Source organism: Anomaloglossus baeobatrachus, chromosome 1 (assembly GCF_048569485.1).
Source record: "Anomaloglossus baeobatrachus isolate aAnoBae1 chromosome 1, aAnoBae1.hap1, whole genome shotgun sequence".
In the NCBI taxonomy this organism is placed as follows: domain Eukaryota; kingdom Metazoa; phylum Chordata; class Amphibia; order Anura; family Aromobatidae; genus Anomaloglossus; species Anomaloglossus baeobatrachus.
In genome coordinates this window covers 831612863-831630661 of record NC_134353.1, presented here as the reverse complement: position 1 = coordinate 831630661, position 17799 = coordinate 831612863, and positions in this window count along the sequence as shown.

Genomic DNA, 17799 nt, shown 5'->3' with positions numbered 1-17799 from the left:
CATAAATTTTGTATCAATAAAATTATTGCTTGTGAATTAAACAAATTTCTCATTGGTTGATACCTATATACAGCAATTCTTTCTCTCCTCTTTTTTACCTCACAAGCCCATAGTGTTGCTGACACTCCACTGCCGTGCACTAACCCTCCTGAACTGCTCCACTGCAGTGACACCCCCTCCGAGCCCTCCGTGTCGCCGACCCTGTGCCACCACTGTAGCGCTGGTAAGCCTTATGTGGTTTGTAAGCTACACCCCCATTTTTTCCCAATTTTTGGGGGAAAAAATGCGTCTTACAAACCGGAAAATACGGTATTTATTTTTTCATATGGGAAAATCACTGATGAAACACTGATGGTAAAAATAGCATACAGACAAAACACTAATGATAAGTTGGTTAAAAACACAAATGACACTTGGATCATTGTTTGCTGTCCTGAAAAATCTATGACATCTGAATATAGTGTAAACCACTGTGCAGAGATTGTATTCTTGCTTGTATGACGTTTAATACCAATCAACAGATGTAGGATGTCCTCATTGTAATAGGTCATGCAAATTCTACTAGGATATCATTTCAAAGGCCAACATTTAACAATACATTTTCACTGCAGCAGCCAATGATGTTAACAATAATAATAATTTTATTTATACAGCACCAACAGATTCTGCACCACTTTACAATAAGCGGAGACATGTAGAGACAATAAAGACGATACAATGTAAAAAATAGTTCAATAGTTACAGGTAGAGTAAGGGCCCTACTCGCAAGCTTACACTATATAAAGAAAGAGAGTGAACACAATAGGTAGAAAGTGCTTGTCATGTATGGTCTAGCCATCATTACAATAAACAGAGGATTCATCTAAAGATGCATGCGCCTTCATCATCCAGTGCCTGTCTAAGTGCAGTTACCAATAGCTATTAGGTGCATGGAGGATGTTCAGACAAAAGAATTGGCGAGACTAAGAATAATTAGAAAGGGTGAAAAGGGAAGAGTTAAAATAGTGAACAAAAGGTGTCTAAAGAGATGGGTGTTAGATCACATTTAAAAATGTGTGGCCGCTGTATTATTGGTATCGCCCGGGGTAATGCATTTAAAAAAAACTCAAAAAACTAAATAGTTTTCAAAGCCAGCTTACCCGTACACTCCTGTGTGTGGATTCCAGTATCAATCCAGAAGATAGTCCGCACGGAAAACCAGAGCAGGAGCCAGCCACGGGAAATCCAAATGAAAAAGCTTTATAACTCCAGCGGACAAATTTGAGGATGCAGATATATATTAAAAAAATGTTTGCATTTGCAAATCTTTATTTTGAAAAACTTCCATAAAATTGGAGCCACACTTCTGGGCGGTGAAGGAAAGAGATTAGGAGTGGTAGCCTGCTTGGACTACGCGTTTCTACCATGTAGAAGGCGCTTGTATGCCGAAACGCGTAGTCCAAGCAGGCTACCACTCCTAATCTCTTTCCTTCACCGCCCAGAAGTGTGGCTCCAATTTTATGGAAGTTTTTCAAAATAAAGATTTGCAAATGCAAACATTTTTTTAATATATATCTGCATCCTCAAATTTGTCCGCTGGAGTTATAAAGCTTTTTCATTTAAAAAAAACTGGTGCAGCATGAGATAAGTCTTTGGGGACAGAAGATGGAAATTAATATTATGGAGGATTTTAGTCTTAGATCAGTTGCAGAACAAACAGCACAAGTAGAATGATAGACAGAGATGATAGAGGAGATGTATGGTGGTGCAGAACTGTGGACAGCTTTGTGGGTGAGAGTGATAAGTTTATATTGTAATCTGTAACGGATGGTTAACCAGTGCAATAACTAGCACAAGGTGGAGGCATCTGTGTAGCAGCTGGGTAGAAATACAATCTATGAGCAGTGATACTTAGCATGGCTACCCACACAGAGATGTTTCGCAGAAGTCACATTACTCGAAATCAGTCTTTTTCTGTAAATCAACTATTATTATCTCCACTCTATGTAACGGTAACAGCACAAAAGTATCCTGTTAACAAATAGTTAAATTGTCAATTTAGTTATGTGTTAATTCTTTGATTCCAGATTGCTTAGTTTGGATAGAACAGGATCAGAATATTGATTAATTTGAGGCTTCCGAGTCACATTATACAGTGAGGAAAATAAGAATTTGATACACCGCTGATTGTGCAACTTTTCCCACCTACAAAGGGTGGATAGGTCTGTAATTTTTACCGTACGTACACTTTAACTATGACAGCCAGAATGAAAAAATCCAGAAAATCACATTGTATAATTTTTAAATAAATAATTTGCATTTTATTGCATGAAATATGTATTTGATACAATAGAAAAACAACTTAATATTTGTTACAGAAACCTTTTTTGCATTTACAGAGGTCAGACGTTTCCTGTAGTTCTTGAACAGGTTTGCACACACTGCATTAGGGATTTCGGCCCATTTCTTCATACAGATCTTCTCCAGATTTTTCAGGTTTCGGGGCTATCACTGGGAAAAACTGAGTTTCAGTTCCCTCCAAAGATTTTCTATTGGGTTCAGGTCTGGAGACTGGTTAGGCCACTCCAGCACCTTGAAATGCTTCTTATGGAACAACTCCCTGGCTATATAATTTGGGTCATTGTCATGCTCAAAGACCCAGCCATGACCCATCTTTAATGCACTTACTGAGGGAAGGAGGGTGTTGGACAATATCCTGCGATACATAACCTCCTCCATCCTCCCTTCAATGCAGTGCAGTCATCCATTCCCCTTTTCAAAAAAACATCCCCAAAGTATCATGTTTCTACCGCCATGCTTCACAATTAGGATGGTTGTACTCATCTTTCTTCTTCCTTCAAACATGACAACTGCAATTGATATAAAAAAATATCTATTTTGGTCTCATTTGACCACATGAACTTCTCCTATGCTTCCTCTGAATCATCCAGATGGTCATTGGCTAACTTCAAACAGGCCTGGACCTGTGCTGGGGTAAGCAGGAGGACCTCGTGTACCCTGCAGGATTTTAATCCATTACAGTTTAGTATGTTAGTAACAGTTATCTTTGAGACTTTGGTCCCAGCTCTCTTTAAGTCATTGACCAGGTCCTTCTGTGTAATTCTATTCTAATTGCTGACGTTTTTCAGAATCATCCTTACTCCATGAGGTGAAATCTTGTATGGAACCCCAGAACGAATAAGATTGATAGTCATCTTGTGTTTCTTCCATTTTCTAATAATTGCACCAACAGTTGTTGCCTTCTGACCAAGCTGCTTGCCTTCCTGTAGCCCATCCCAGCCTTATTCAGGTCTACAATTTTTTACCTGGTGTCCTTAGACAGCTCTTTGGTCTTGGCCGTGCTGGAGAGGTTAAAGTGTGATTGATTGATTGATTGTGTGGACAGGTGTCTTTTATACAGGTAACAAATTCAACCAGGTGCAATTAATACAAGTAATGAGTGCAGAGTAGGAGGGCTTCTTAAAGAAAAAAAAAAACAGATCTAGGAAAGCCAGAATTCTTGGTGGTTGGTAGGTGATCAAATTCTTATTTATGCAATAAAATGCAAATTTTTTATTTAAAAATCATACAATGTGATTTTCTTTATGTTTATTTGGATTCTGTCTGTGACAGTTAAAGTGTACTTATGTTAAAAATTGCACACTTCACCATTCTATGTATGTAAGAAAACTTGCAAAATTGGCAGTGTATCAACTTCTTATTTTGTCCACTGTAACTGAACATTTCTACTACCATTACACTTTAGAAGTGAAGACTTCATTGCACAATAGATTAAAAAACAATGGATAAAACTAATTATAAAATTCATATAAAGCTTTATTCAACCATTTGTTTCTCAGGTGCTGGGTCATTCCATTTTTCAATCTATAGGGCTATTCATATGTCCATGATTTTTGCGGACTGTGACAAATAATTAATGGAAACATGTTTGGGTTGGAAAGGAGAAATTTTGGAGAGGAGAAAGTTTGCATTGCTTAGTATGACACTGCCTATCGTCACTACTCATGGCAAGATAGAGGAGATACAGGAGTCAAAAAGTCCAGGGTCAAATACCGAGAGTGTATGTCAAAGGTAGATTGGCAAGACAACCAGTAAACAGTTCACAATCTGTGGTCAGAGCCCAACAGTAAGGATAGAGACATAGAGGTTAGGCAAATGAATAGTCAAAGGTAAAGTCCAAGATTAGGCAGCAAGAGATTAACAGTAAAACATGAGGCACACACACCAGAAATCAACACTACCACTGACAATGGTTTGACCATTGCCAGCCAGATAAATATCCAGGCACTTTGACAAGCCCAGCAGGTCCAGCCTATAATTGGGCCGCTGAACAATACTGGCAACTCAGTACACTCCTGCAAGCTATTGGATGTCTGAGCTATCACTCACTCAGTCCTATGATGGTAGCGGCTTTGTGACACTTAGTAAGAGATTATAAAGTTTTCTACACTTGCATCTTTTCTCTGCTTTCTTTCACATATGTTTTCTTTACCCTTTAATGACATATGATGTATATACTGTTAACCAGTTAAATTCCACTGTCAATCTCTGACAGCGGGATTTAACATGTGCCAGCAGGGGGCACATCATTAAGTGGTCCCATTGGCGCTCCTGTGACATGAGGTGCCAATGAGTTGTCATGACAGCAAGGGGTCAGTTGTTGACCCCTATGTCTGTTATCATGATATTCCTGTGAACACTGCCTGCGAGCTGACATTCATATGACATTGTGATTTCTGTTATACAAAGCAGTGCTACTGGACTGCACTGCATAGCACAAGTGATCAAATAATCGCAGCTTCAAATCCTAAGGGGACTAGTAAAACAGCAAAAAAAGTTTTTAAAAAATATGAAAAACAAAAAAACACAAGTTTAAATCACCCTCTTTTTGCCCCATTGAAAATCAAACAAAAAATACACGTATTTGGTATCACTGCATTCAGAAATGTCCGATCTATCAAAATCTAAAGTAAATTATTTTGCTTAGTAAATAGCGTAAAGAAAAAAAAAAATCAGTACTCCAGAATTACATTTTTTTTTGCCACTTCAACATTGCAATAAAATAAAATAAGAGGCCTTCAAAACATCATATCTATGCCAAAATTGCATCTGTAAAATGGATAGCTCGGAGAACAAAAAATAAGCCATCACACAGCCCCAGATTCTGAAAAATATAAACATTAGGAGTCTTGGAAAATAGCTGCAAAAGCATAAAAATTTTTGGGACAAACTTCTAAATATTTTTCACCACTTAAATAAAACTGTACATATTTGGTGTCTACAAACTCGTACTGACCCGGAGAATCATATTGCCAGGTCAGTTTTACAAAAATGAACATGGTAAATAAAAAATATTCCAAAAACCATTGTAGAATTGCCCCTTTTTTGCAATTTCACAAGGTTTGGAATTTTTTTCTGGTTTTCCAGTACATTACAAATACCGAGAGTATATGTCAAAGGTAGAGGGTTAAGACAACGAGTTAACAGGTCACATTCAAAAGTGCCTCTCAAAAATCAAGCCTACAAATGGCTAAATTGACCAAAAAATAAAAAAGTTATGGTTCTTGGAAGAATGGGAGGAAAAAACTAAAACATAAAAAAAGGAAAATAGTTATGGCGTGAAGGATGAAGGAATTAAAAATATCTAAGTGTGAATGCATGTGTGTGAATATTTCTAGTATAGGGACTTTTAATGATGCCTTGTATGGTTCCTTGGCACACGTTTTGCTGCAACTCTCCGATTAGTAAGTGTCAAGTGACACTTACTGAGTGCAGTGGAGAGATGGAAAAGCTGAGAAATGCAGTGGGCTTCTCTATTTTTAACAAGAGAACCAAAAGGGGACACATAGTCGTGGTCATATTATGACCATAAATAATAAATCCAATACCACTTCCTTGCAAAAAATATAGAATATTTATTAGAAAATATTAAAGCAAGGGGTAAAATACAGCATCAGCATATTACAATCAAAAATAGCAGGTTTTTATAAAAAGACCCTGAAGATAATTCACGTAGGGCCATCAAAACCACACATGGCATAAAGTTCTTTTTAGAATGATCTACAAACACATACAGTTAGGTCCAGAAATATTTGGACAGTGACACAAGTTTTGTTATTTTAGCTGTTTACAAAAACATGTTCAGAAATACAATTATATATATAATATGGGCTGAAAGTGCACATTCCCAGCTGCAATATGAGAGTTTTCACATCCAAATCGGAGAAAGGGTTTAGGAATCATAGCTCTGTAATGCATAGCCTCCTCTTTTTAAAGGGACCAAAAGTAATTGGACGAGGGACTCTAAGGGCTGCAATTAACTCTGAAGGCATCTCCCTCGTTAACCTGTAATCAATGAAGTAGTTAAAATGTCTGGGGTTGATTACAGGTGTGTGGTTTTGCATTTGGAAGCTGTTGCTGTGACCAGACAACATGCGGTCTAAGGAACTCTCAATTGAGGTGAAGCAGAACATCCTGAGGCTGAAAAAAAAGAAAAAATCCATCAGAGAGATAGCAGACATGCTTGGAGTAGCAAAATCAACAGTCGGGTACTTTCTGAGAAAAAAGGAATTGACTGGTGAGCTTGGGAACTCAAAAAGGCCAGGGCGTCCACGGATGACAACAGTGGTGGATGATCGCCGCATACTTTCTTTGGTGAAGAAGAACCCGTTCACAACATCAACTGAAGTCCAGAACACTCTCAGTGAAGTAGGTGTATCTGTCTCTAAGTCAACAGTAAAGAGAAGACTCCATGAAAGTAAATACAAAGGGTTCACATCTAGATGCAAACCATTCATCAATTCCAAAAATAGACAGGCCAGAGTTAAATTTGCTGAAAAACACCTCATGAAGCCAGCTCAGTTCTGGAAAAGTATTCTATGGACAGATGAGACAAAGATCAACCTGTACCAGAATGATGGGAAGAAAAAAGTTTGAAGAAGAAAGGGAACGGCACATGATCCAAGGCACACCACATCCTCTGTAAAACATGGTGGAGGCAACGTGATGGCATGGGCATGCATGGCTTTCAATGGCACTGGGTCACTTGTGTTTATTGATGACATAACAGCAGACAAGAGTAGCCGGATGATTTCTGAAGTGTACGGGGATATACTTTCAGCCCAGATTCAGCCAAATGCCGCAAAGTTGATCGGACGGCGCTTCATAGTACAGATGGACAATGACCCCAAACATACAGCCAAAGCTACCCAGGAGTTCATGAGTGCAAAAAAGTGGAACATTCTACAATGGCCAAGTCAATCACCAGATCTTAACCCAATTGAGCATGCATTTCACTTGCTCAAATCCAGACTTAAGACGGAAAGACCCACAAACAAGCAAGACCTGAAGGCTGCGGCTCTAAAGGCCTGGCAAAGCATTAAGAAGGAGGAAACCCAGCGTTTGGTGATGTCCATGGGTTCCAGACTTAAGGCAGTGATTGCCTCCAAAGGATTCGCAACAAAATATTGAAAATAAAAATATTTTGTTTGGGTTTGGTTTATTTGTCCAATTACTTTTGACCTCCTAAAATGTGGAGTGTTTGTAAAGAAATGTGTACAATTCCTACAATTTCTATCAGATATTTTTGTTCAAACCTTCAAATTAAACGTTACAATCTGCACTTGAATTCTGTTGTAGAGGTTTCATTTCAAATCCAATGTGGTGGCATGCAGAGCCCAACTCGCGAAAATTGTGTCACTGTCCAAATATTTCTGGACCTAACTGTACATAGTGGTACATGTTAAATATAAAACAACAGACTAGCACATATATGAGGTGTGATAGGAAAAAACCACATCAATTCTATATATAAATCATGGATTTAAGCCAATATATTAGATAATCTTTTCTAAATACCCTTTTGTTGAAATACAGCCATCAGCTGGAGCAGGGTTTCAAATGAAAAATGCCCGTATTAATATAATTCTCCAGATATTCAAAAAGCCATGATTCAGTATAACACAGTGATCACTCACTCATGGTGGTTTGTTATGTCTAAGAAAAATGTGCCCCGACACGCACGTTTTGATATCTTCCTCGGGGGGCCCGTGTGTTATACTGAATCATGGCTTTTTGAATATCTGGAGCATTATATTAATATGGGCATTTGGAAACCCTACTCCATCTACCCTCTCACTAGCACCAGGGCCCACCATTGTTATTGAGTTCCTGGTCTTTCCCCTTGTTTGTGGTGTAGTTGTTGGGTGTTTTTTTGTGGTGCTTTAGACATCAGTTGGCCTGAATGTGCTCACCACGCTTGTTGTGTGACACTTATAGTGAGTTTTCAGAAATTCTGCATCTATTATGTAATAAAGCTCCAACATCTAAGGAACATGTGATATGCATACTCCCGGCCAAAATCTGATTAGAGGAGCACAGCCTCATTCAATACAAGAGTATTAAGCAAGGCTGCACCCCGCTAGTAGGACTATGCATTTGTCAAACTAGTGAACATGTAGCTGCTGTTCTCAGCTCTGAATATAAGTAAAACCCACACACTCAAATGATGAAGAGAGGGAAAATGTATGCAAAGTGTTTTTTTATTTATTTGACAGACTGCAAAAATGTGAACCCTAAACATAAGCAACACCCGACATTTCGGTTTTGACACCTTTTTCAAAGCTGTTGTTTAATGGCAAAGATGCTAGGAATCACGGGTCGCCCCTGGACCACTACTGCTGTTTCAGCACTTCCAGCACATCCAGGACTCTTATCAGACGTCTCTTTCAGCCATCCTCTGCTCTAGCAGAGCCTCCCACCTTTCTCTTGATGACATTTGCTGCAATATGTGACACCCTCATCTTATTTTTCTGTGACGGTTGTCCAGGCAACCCGTGATTCCTAGCATCTTTGCCATTGAGCAACAGCCTTGAAAAAGCTGTGGCCCTTGATTGGTTGGGTGAACATTTCTGGTATGTGGAGGACAAGGTAGCATAAACCAGCTTAGACCTTGTTAGCCCTGGGATTGGACTTGTGAGAATCAGTAAAGGCTAGTATCAATTCTTATCATTTTTAACACTGTTCTGAGCACTTTTAGGCTATGTGCACACGTTGCATAGTGTCACTGCTGAAAATTCTGCAGCTATTTGGCAGTGGATGTGCGTTTCAAAATGCATGTATTGTGACTGCCGAATTGATGCAGATTTCATGCACTCTGGATGCTTTCTCTCCCATAGGCAGAGTGAGAGCAGCATCCAAAGTGCACGAAATAAGTGACATGTTGCTTTTTTGAACGCAGCGATTTGGCAATAAATTGCAGCAAGCATGCGTTCTGAAACACAACGTGCAGATGGAATTTGCACAAGTCACATAGACTTTACTGGGGACGCAGAATGCATGCGTTTACGCTACAGTGCAAAGCACTGCGTAAATGCCGTTAAATACACAATGTGCACACATAGCCTTAAAGATATTTTCATTACTTGTAAAACCCCTTTTAAGTGTAAGGAAGAAAAAACAATCTATGAATAGTACTGAGATTGCAGAACCTAGATCCTTAAATGACTTCTCCAGGCTCTAGACAAATCTCTTAATTTAGGTCACTCCTCAAACTCATTGGAAGTGTCGGAACACCACTATACAATTTTATACACAGAGAGAATGTGGTATAAATCCTTTTTAAATAAAAATAATCTTTATTATAAATGCATTAACATACAGCAAGTAAGTCCTCAAATGGTTAACTGAACTGCTGGATTAGGTCATTAACAATAGTTGTGGACAGTTAGCAACATGACATACATACAAGAAGATCATAGTTTTTAATCATGACAAGGATGTAATACAGTGGTTTACACGTAAGCACACACTGAAATTTCCTACAAAAACTGTTTAAAGGTAATGTACCCCACTTCAAACATTACCAATATGATCACATTATCTATATGTCAAGTCCATAGCATAATTGTGGTACGGCCAAAGCCTTGCTTAATTAGCTAGGAACAGTATTAGCTATAGCTAACGTACCCACAGCCCACAGTTTTTCACAGTTATAGTACCAAAAGCTACTAACCACTTCACAGCAAGTCCAGGCAACCACCAGTCCCTACGCGCGTTTCACCTCTTCTTCAGTGGACGTATAAGCTACAGTGCAAAGCACTGCGTAAACGCCGTTAAATACACAATGTGCACACATAGCCTTAAAGATATTTTCATTACTTGTAAAACCCCTTTTAAGTGTAAGGAAGAAAAAACAATCTATGATTAGTACTGAGATTGCAGAACCTAGATCCTTAAATGACTTCTCCAGGCTCTAGACAAATCTCTGCAGTCATCCTATGTAACTGCAGATAACTAAATTGTGACAGTGTGCAGATAATGTGCTATTGAGAGAAACATATAAAAATCAAGTCGGCATGTGACCACACCCATGCAAATTGCAGACTTGTAGTCACAAGACCGCCCACTCCCACTGGTAATGCAGGGGAATTCTGACAGTGTGTGTATTGCACAATCCAATATTTGGTATTCTGAAGTCACATAAAATTACTGCCAACATTTGACTCACTTCAGAGCTGGCTGTCAATTTCCTGCATAGATCTGTGGACACACCTGTATGATTGTAAGCCAGTAGCTTCAGGGAGGAATACATTTCATTTTCTCTCACTAGCTGCACTTTCAGTATAGCAGCCGTGCACTTTTTTAACCCTTTTAATCTGCAGAGTGACGTTATAACAACAGGTAAATAGTGTTGTTTGATTTGACAGGTTCCTTTTAAGCCCAGCACTGGAGTTACGTGCAGTTAATTTCTCTTAATGAATTTGCTATATCGTACAACAGTTGTGCACCTTTGCCAGAAACGTTACTCCAGCCAGGGACTAGTATACATTTCTGGTGTAATTGTGGTATAAGTAATGATGAATTTTCCAGGTGGGCATCGTCATGCCATGTCCTGCCACAGCTCATACAAAAGTTTCAAAATGTAAACTTTGAGTTCCACAAACATTTTGCAATATATCAATGTGTTCTATGTAAGATTTCTGACTAAAACACCATTATGAAATAGGGCTAAGGTATTTAAACCCAGAAGCCACTGAACTAAAACACAGATGATGTGTGGTGGTTCAGTGTGTCGGACCTCCACCAATCTCATATTGATGGCCTGTCCATTTATAAATCATCAATGAGGTGTCATCTGACATTCACTAATTTATAGTGTGTATATACCAATGATAAGATTACATACATAGAGATTTGCACTAACTGTATCTACCCCTCCAAACATACACTGAGGAATTTAATAAAAATTCTCCTTTGCGTAATTTATTTCCTTTGAAGAATGATGTACACCACTTAATTTTGGCTTCCTACAATCTCTGAGCTGTAATTAGATGCCTATGTCAGCATATAGAACCACACAAACAGAGAAATAAGGGTGGTGTCACACACAGCGACGACGACAACGACGTAGCTGCTACGTCACCATTTTCTGTGACGTTGCAGCGACGTCCCATCGCTGTCGCTGTGTGTGACATCCAGCAACGAGCTGGCCCCTGCTGTGAGGTTGCCGGTCGTTGCTGAATGTCCAGCTTCATTTTTTGGTCGTCGCTCTCCCGCTGTGATGCACACATCGCTGTGTGTGACAGCGAGGGAGCGACGAAATGAAGCGAGCAGGGAGCAGGAGCCGGCATCTGGCAGCTGCGGTAAGCTGTAACCAGGGTAAACATCGGGTACCCAAGAGAAGACCTTTCCCTGGTTACCCAATATTTACCTTCATTACCAGCGTCCGCCGCTCTCGCTGCCAGTGCCGGCTCCCTGCTCTCTGCACATGTAGCTGCAGTACACATCGGGTAATTAACCCGATGTGTACGGTAGCTAGGAGTGCAGGGAGCCAGCGCTAAGCAGTGTGCACGGCTCCCTGCTCTCTGCACATGTAGGTGCAGTACACATCGGGTAATTAACCCGATGTGTACTGTAGCTAGGAGTGCAGGGAGCCAGCGCTAACAGTGTGCGCGACTCCCTGCACATGTAGCACAGCGACGCGTGTCGTTATGAATGCTGCTGCTTCTGCTGTGTTTGACAGCTAAGCAGCGATCATAACAGTGACTTACAAGGTCGCTGTTGCGTCACAGAAAATGGTAACGTAACAGCGACGTTGTTGTCGCTGTCGCTATGTGTGAACCCAGCTTAAGGCATACTTTATGACACAGTGTATTACAAAGGATTTTCTTCTAGAGGCATTCTAGAATATCTTGATAGAACAGATACACCATATGGCACCAGATGGCATCACAAGGTGGCAAATCACAGGCTTATGGCTCTACATAACAGAACCATATGGATTTTTGAATTGCCGAACAGGCCTCATTCGCAAAGATCAGCAGATGTGATGTATGTTACAACAGTGTACATCTATAAGTTGATGAATAGTGATGTGAATCTACAGAAGAGCAGCTCTGGCAGCAAAAAGTCCATATGGATCTGTATCTTGTTTAATCTAAACATTCATTAGTGGATTTAGTGTTCCCATAGAGGTGTCATGTACAAGGAGGCTTACAGTAAACAGATTTTACATTTTCCAATATGCCCCTTGGGTCATCTGCACATATGGGCGATTTTACAACAGTGTACATCTGCCAGTCACCGACAGAGTATAGGTTGACAAAAGTGATGCGTAATCTGCAAAAGAGCAACTGTGGAAACTTTAAATGGACATTAAAACTAGAAGTAAATAAGTGCTAGTCTGCAGCATTGTCTGTATAATCTTGAAACAGTCAATCATGTGGAAACCTTGTAAACAACCCAGTAGTGATCTTCTGTAGCTAATAGTCTTAAGCTATACACATGAGGCTGGAGCCGCATGGTCATTAATGTGAGTGAATCGCATGACACTCGGCTCCCGCTCTGCTGGAGTGTAAACCAGGTGTCAAGCGACTGTCAAGCTACTGTGATGCGATCCTTCGATCGCAGCACAGCCGCAGAGGACAGGGTAGGTGCTGAGGAGGAGACGGAGGGATTACTCTCCCTATCTCCTCAACTATCAGCTGATGCAATTCTTGCACTGCATTCACATTACACCAGTGTAATGTGAGTGCAATACAATGTTTCTCTCGCACTCATAGACTTGTATGGGTGCGAGTGAAAACTAATTGGATTTTACCCGTAGCATGCTGCAATTGTTTTCTCAGTCTGATTAGGGCTTAGAAAAAAAATCGCTCATGGGAGCTGCCCCATAGAGTAACATGGGTCCGGGACGAATGCAATTTTTTATTGCATTCCACTTGCTCCATCTTACTTGCCATGTGTGCTCAGCCTTACAGTAATGTTGGACACACCCACCGATATAGATGCGTTCTGCTGACACTCTGATGTGTATAGGGGCACCAACCAACTGATTGTCGGAAGAAATGTGAATCAGGCATGTTTGATATCGGACCGCCAATCACTTATTCTCCCAGAGATAAGCCACCAGTAGAGGTTTCTCTAAGCATCTTTCTGATGGAGAACACAGAAGTGCTCGTCCGAATGAGCGGAGCGCTCCTGTGAATGGGAGATATGGCCAAGACAGCTTTCAAATGAATGATTGGCCAAAGTATCATTCAGTCTCCATCTGTGTATAGGGCCTTTTATCACAGGGTGTGATGGGATAACTGGGGGCTGGAGCTTCTAAACTGGCCCTCAGACTAGGACAGCCCTAGCTGTCCCTGATCCAAGAGATACAGTTAGGTCCAGAAATATTTGGACAGTGACACAAATTTTGTTATTTTAGCTGTTTACAAAAACATGTTCAGAAATACAATTATATATATAATATGGGCTGAAAGTGCACACTCCCAGCTGCAATATGAGAGTTTTCACATCCAAATCGGAGAAAGGGTTTAGGAATCATAGCTCTGTAATGCATAGCCTCCTCTTTTTCAAGGGATCAAAAGTAATTGGACAAGGGACTCTAAGGGCTGCAATTAACTCTGAAGGCATCTCCCTCGTTACCCTGTAATCAATGAAGTAGTTAAAAGGTCTGGGGTTGATTACAGGTGTGTGGTTTTGCATTTGGAAGCTGTTGCTGTGACCAGACAACATGCGGTCTAAGGAACTCTCAATTGAGGTGAAGCAGAACATCCTGAGGCTGAAAAAAAAGAAAAAATCCATCAGAGAGATAGCAGACATGCTTGGAGTAGCAAAATCAACAGTCGGGTACATTCTGAGAAAAAAGGAATTGACTGGTGAGCTTGGGAACTCAAAAAGGCCTGGGCGTCCACGGATGACAACAGTGGTGGATGATCGCCGCATACTTTTCTTTGGTGAAGAAGAACCCGTTCACAACATGAACTGAAGTCCAGAACACTCTCAGTGAAGTAGGTGTATCTGTCTCTAAGTCAACAGTAAAGAGAAGACTCCATGAAAGTAAATACAAAGGGTTCACATCTAGATGCAAACCATTCATCAATTCCAAAAATAGACAGGCCAGAGTTAAATTTGCTGAAAAACACCTCATGAAGCCAGCTCAGTTCTGGAAAAGTATTCTATGGACAGATGAGACAAAGATCAACCTGTACCAGAATGATGGGAAGAAAAAAGTTTGGAGAAGAAAGGGAACGGCACATGATCCAAGGCACACCACATCCTCTGTAAAACATGGTGGAGGCAACGTGATGGCATGGGCATGCATGGCTTTCAATGGCACTGGGTCACTTGTGTTCATTGATGACATAACAGCAGACAAGAGTAGCCGGATGAATTCTGAAGTGTACCGGGATATACTTTCAGCCCAGATTCAGCCAAATGCCGCAAAGTTGATCGGACAGCGCTTCATAGTACAGATGGACAATGACCCCCAAGCATACAGCCAAAGCTACCCAGGAGTTCATGAGTGCAAAAAAGTGGAACCTTCTGCAATGGCCAAGTCAATCACCAGATCTTAACCCAATTGAGCATGCATTTCACTTACTCAAATCCAGACTTAAGACGGAAAGACCCACAAACAAGCAAGACCTGAAGGCTGCGGCTGTAAAGGCCTGGCAAAGCATTAAGAAGGAGGAAACCCAGCGTTTGGTGATGGGTTCCAGACTTAAGGCAGTGATTGCCTCCAAAGGATTCGCAACAAAATATTGAAAATAAAAATATTTTGTTTGGGTTTGGTTTATTTGTCCAATTACTTTTAACCTCCTAAAATGTGGAGTGTTTGTAAAGAAATGTGTACAATTCCTACAATTTCTATCAGATATTTTTGTTGAAACCTTCAAATTAAATGTTACAATCTGCACTTGAATTCTGTTGTAGAGATTTCATTTCAAATCCAATGTGGTGGCATGCAGAGCCCAACTCGCGAAAATTGTGTCACTGTCCAAATATTTCTGGACCTAACTGTACATCTGATGGTGATGATTTGTGGGTTATTTTCATTGCCCTGCTCCTGTACAGCCCTGATCTAATACCCCTCTCCTTCATCTCACGGGAGGACCAGGACAGGAGTGGTAAAATCCACAGATAAGGAAAGCAGGGGAAACCAAAGCTCGATCTTACAGTACCCTTATACAGAAGTATTAGACAGCAAGTGATAAGTAGGAAACTAAAATCAGGGAGGAAACAGCAAGACAATTCCACAACAACTCCATGCACCAGGCAATACAATCAACAGCAGGACTGGGATACAACAGCACATGGACTGGTGTAGCTAATCCTATAGTCGGCATTGGAAGACAGGCTCCTCCATTTTAAAACAGTCGGGAGTGACTGTGATAGGTCTCCCACAACATGTGATCTACGAGGTAACCAGCAGGCTAGTAGAAATTAACTTTTGCAAGCCTGATCACTAATGTGAACACATCTGGTTGATGCCTTAGCCCGTCTGTGTAACTCAGAAGCACCAATAGAGGCATAGTGAGGAGTTTCAGACTCTGCAGTGTGAATAGCTTCAGATGTCACCATGTCACTTGGTGACTTTAGAGCCAAACACAGTGTGGCACCTTTACGGTCTGAAACAGGAAGGAGGCATTGCTAACCTCTTGAGACACAGATATCTTTATGTATTTCTCAATTTTTCAAAAAAATTCACATTTTTTTAAATATTTTATTATAATAATCATTGTACAGCTAGTATAACAAAGTGCAAAGTTGGTGTGCCCTCTAAATTACTCAACATACAATCATTAATGTCTATATGGCAATAAAAAGGGAGTACATTCCTAATTAAAAATTGCCAAATTGTGTCCAAACTGTGAATATTTTGTGTGGCCACCTTTATATTCAGGCACTGCGTTAACTCCTTTGGGTATGGAGTTCACTAGAGCTTTACAGAAGCCACTGGATTTCTTCTGGACTCCTCCACAACATCACAGAGTTGGTGGATGTTGGAGATCTTACACTCCTCCACCTTCCTTTACAAGATGCCCCATTGATGCTCAAGATGGTTGAGGTCTGGCAACATGCTTGGCAGTCGAGCACCTTTACCCTCAGTTTCTTTTGCATACAAGGGAGAAAAAGCACTTGACAAAATATGGCACTCAATGAACAAAAATTACAAAGTTTTATTAGTGCATAATTAAAACCATACAGCAATACATAAAAACTGACACCACCATATAAACCAAGGGCCCCTTATGCACCTAAGTTCCTTAAATATATAATAGTATAAATCTTGCCAAAACCAAATAGCAGAGAAGGCTCCTAATAGAGCACAAGAAATTATAGGGGAATATCTCAATACTATCAGAACATGCAAGGTAGGACAAAGCAAGGTGCCTCCCCAGGCCTCCATGTATAATAATGCCACCAGCCTCCCCAGACCTACTTGTATAATAATGCAGCCAGCCTCCCCAGACTTCCATGTATAATATAGCAGCCAGCTTCTCCAGGCCTCCATGTATAACATAGCAGCCAGCCTATCCAGGCCTCCATGTATAATATAGCAGCCAGCCTCCCCAGGCTTCCATGTATAATGCTGCCTTTCCAGGCCTCCATGTATAATAATGCAGCCTCTCCAGGCCTCCATGTATAATAATGCAGCCTCTCCAGGCCTCCATGTATAATGCAGCCTCTCCAGGCCTCCATGAATAATAATGCAGCCTCTCCAGGCCTCCATGTATAATAATGCAGCCTCTACAGACCTCAATGTATGATGCAGCCTCTCCAGGCTTCCATGTATAATAATGCAGCCTCTCTAGGCCTCCATGTATAATAATGCAGCCTTCCCAAGCCTCTGGCCACCGTGTACTCACTAATTTATAATAAAAAAAACCCATGTATTCACCCTCTCTCTTCCTTCCACCACTGCTCTCACTTCACGTCTCCTCGTTCCACCGCTGCTGTCCTCACTGCTTTCCTCTTCCACCACTGCTGTCCTCACCGCTCTCCTCGTTCCCCCGCTGCTGCTCTGTCCTCACTGCTGCTCGTCCTCCTCTCTCCTCATTCCAGTGCTCTGGTTGGTGTCCTCCCGTCCTGTGCTCTGTGCACTCAGCACATCAGTCGCATGGGAGTGACGTCACTGCGCAGGCACAGGGGGAGAATGATGATGCATAGCGCGGCACCGGCCACGCTATGCTTCATCATTACTGTGCGCGGTGACGGGGGAGCTGCCGCAGCCGCTGACACCAGGCAGGGGGGCCTGGTGTCGGCGGCGGCAGCGGGTCATATAGCGGCCGCGTGGTCTGTGGCAGATCAGCGCAGCTTCTCTCTCACTGAAAGGAGCTGGCTGCTGATCTGCTGAGCGGCCGCTGGGCCCCTAACCTCCCGGGCCCGGTGGCAATGGCGACCGCTGCGACCGCAGTAGTTACGCCCCTGGTCGTTATCATATTGAAATACTGCTTGAGGCACAGTTTCCAAGAAGAGGGGATCATGATCTGCTTCAGTATGTCACAGTAG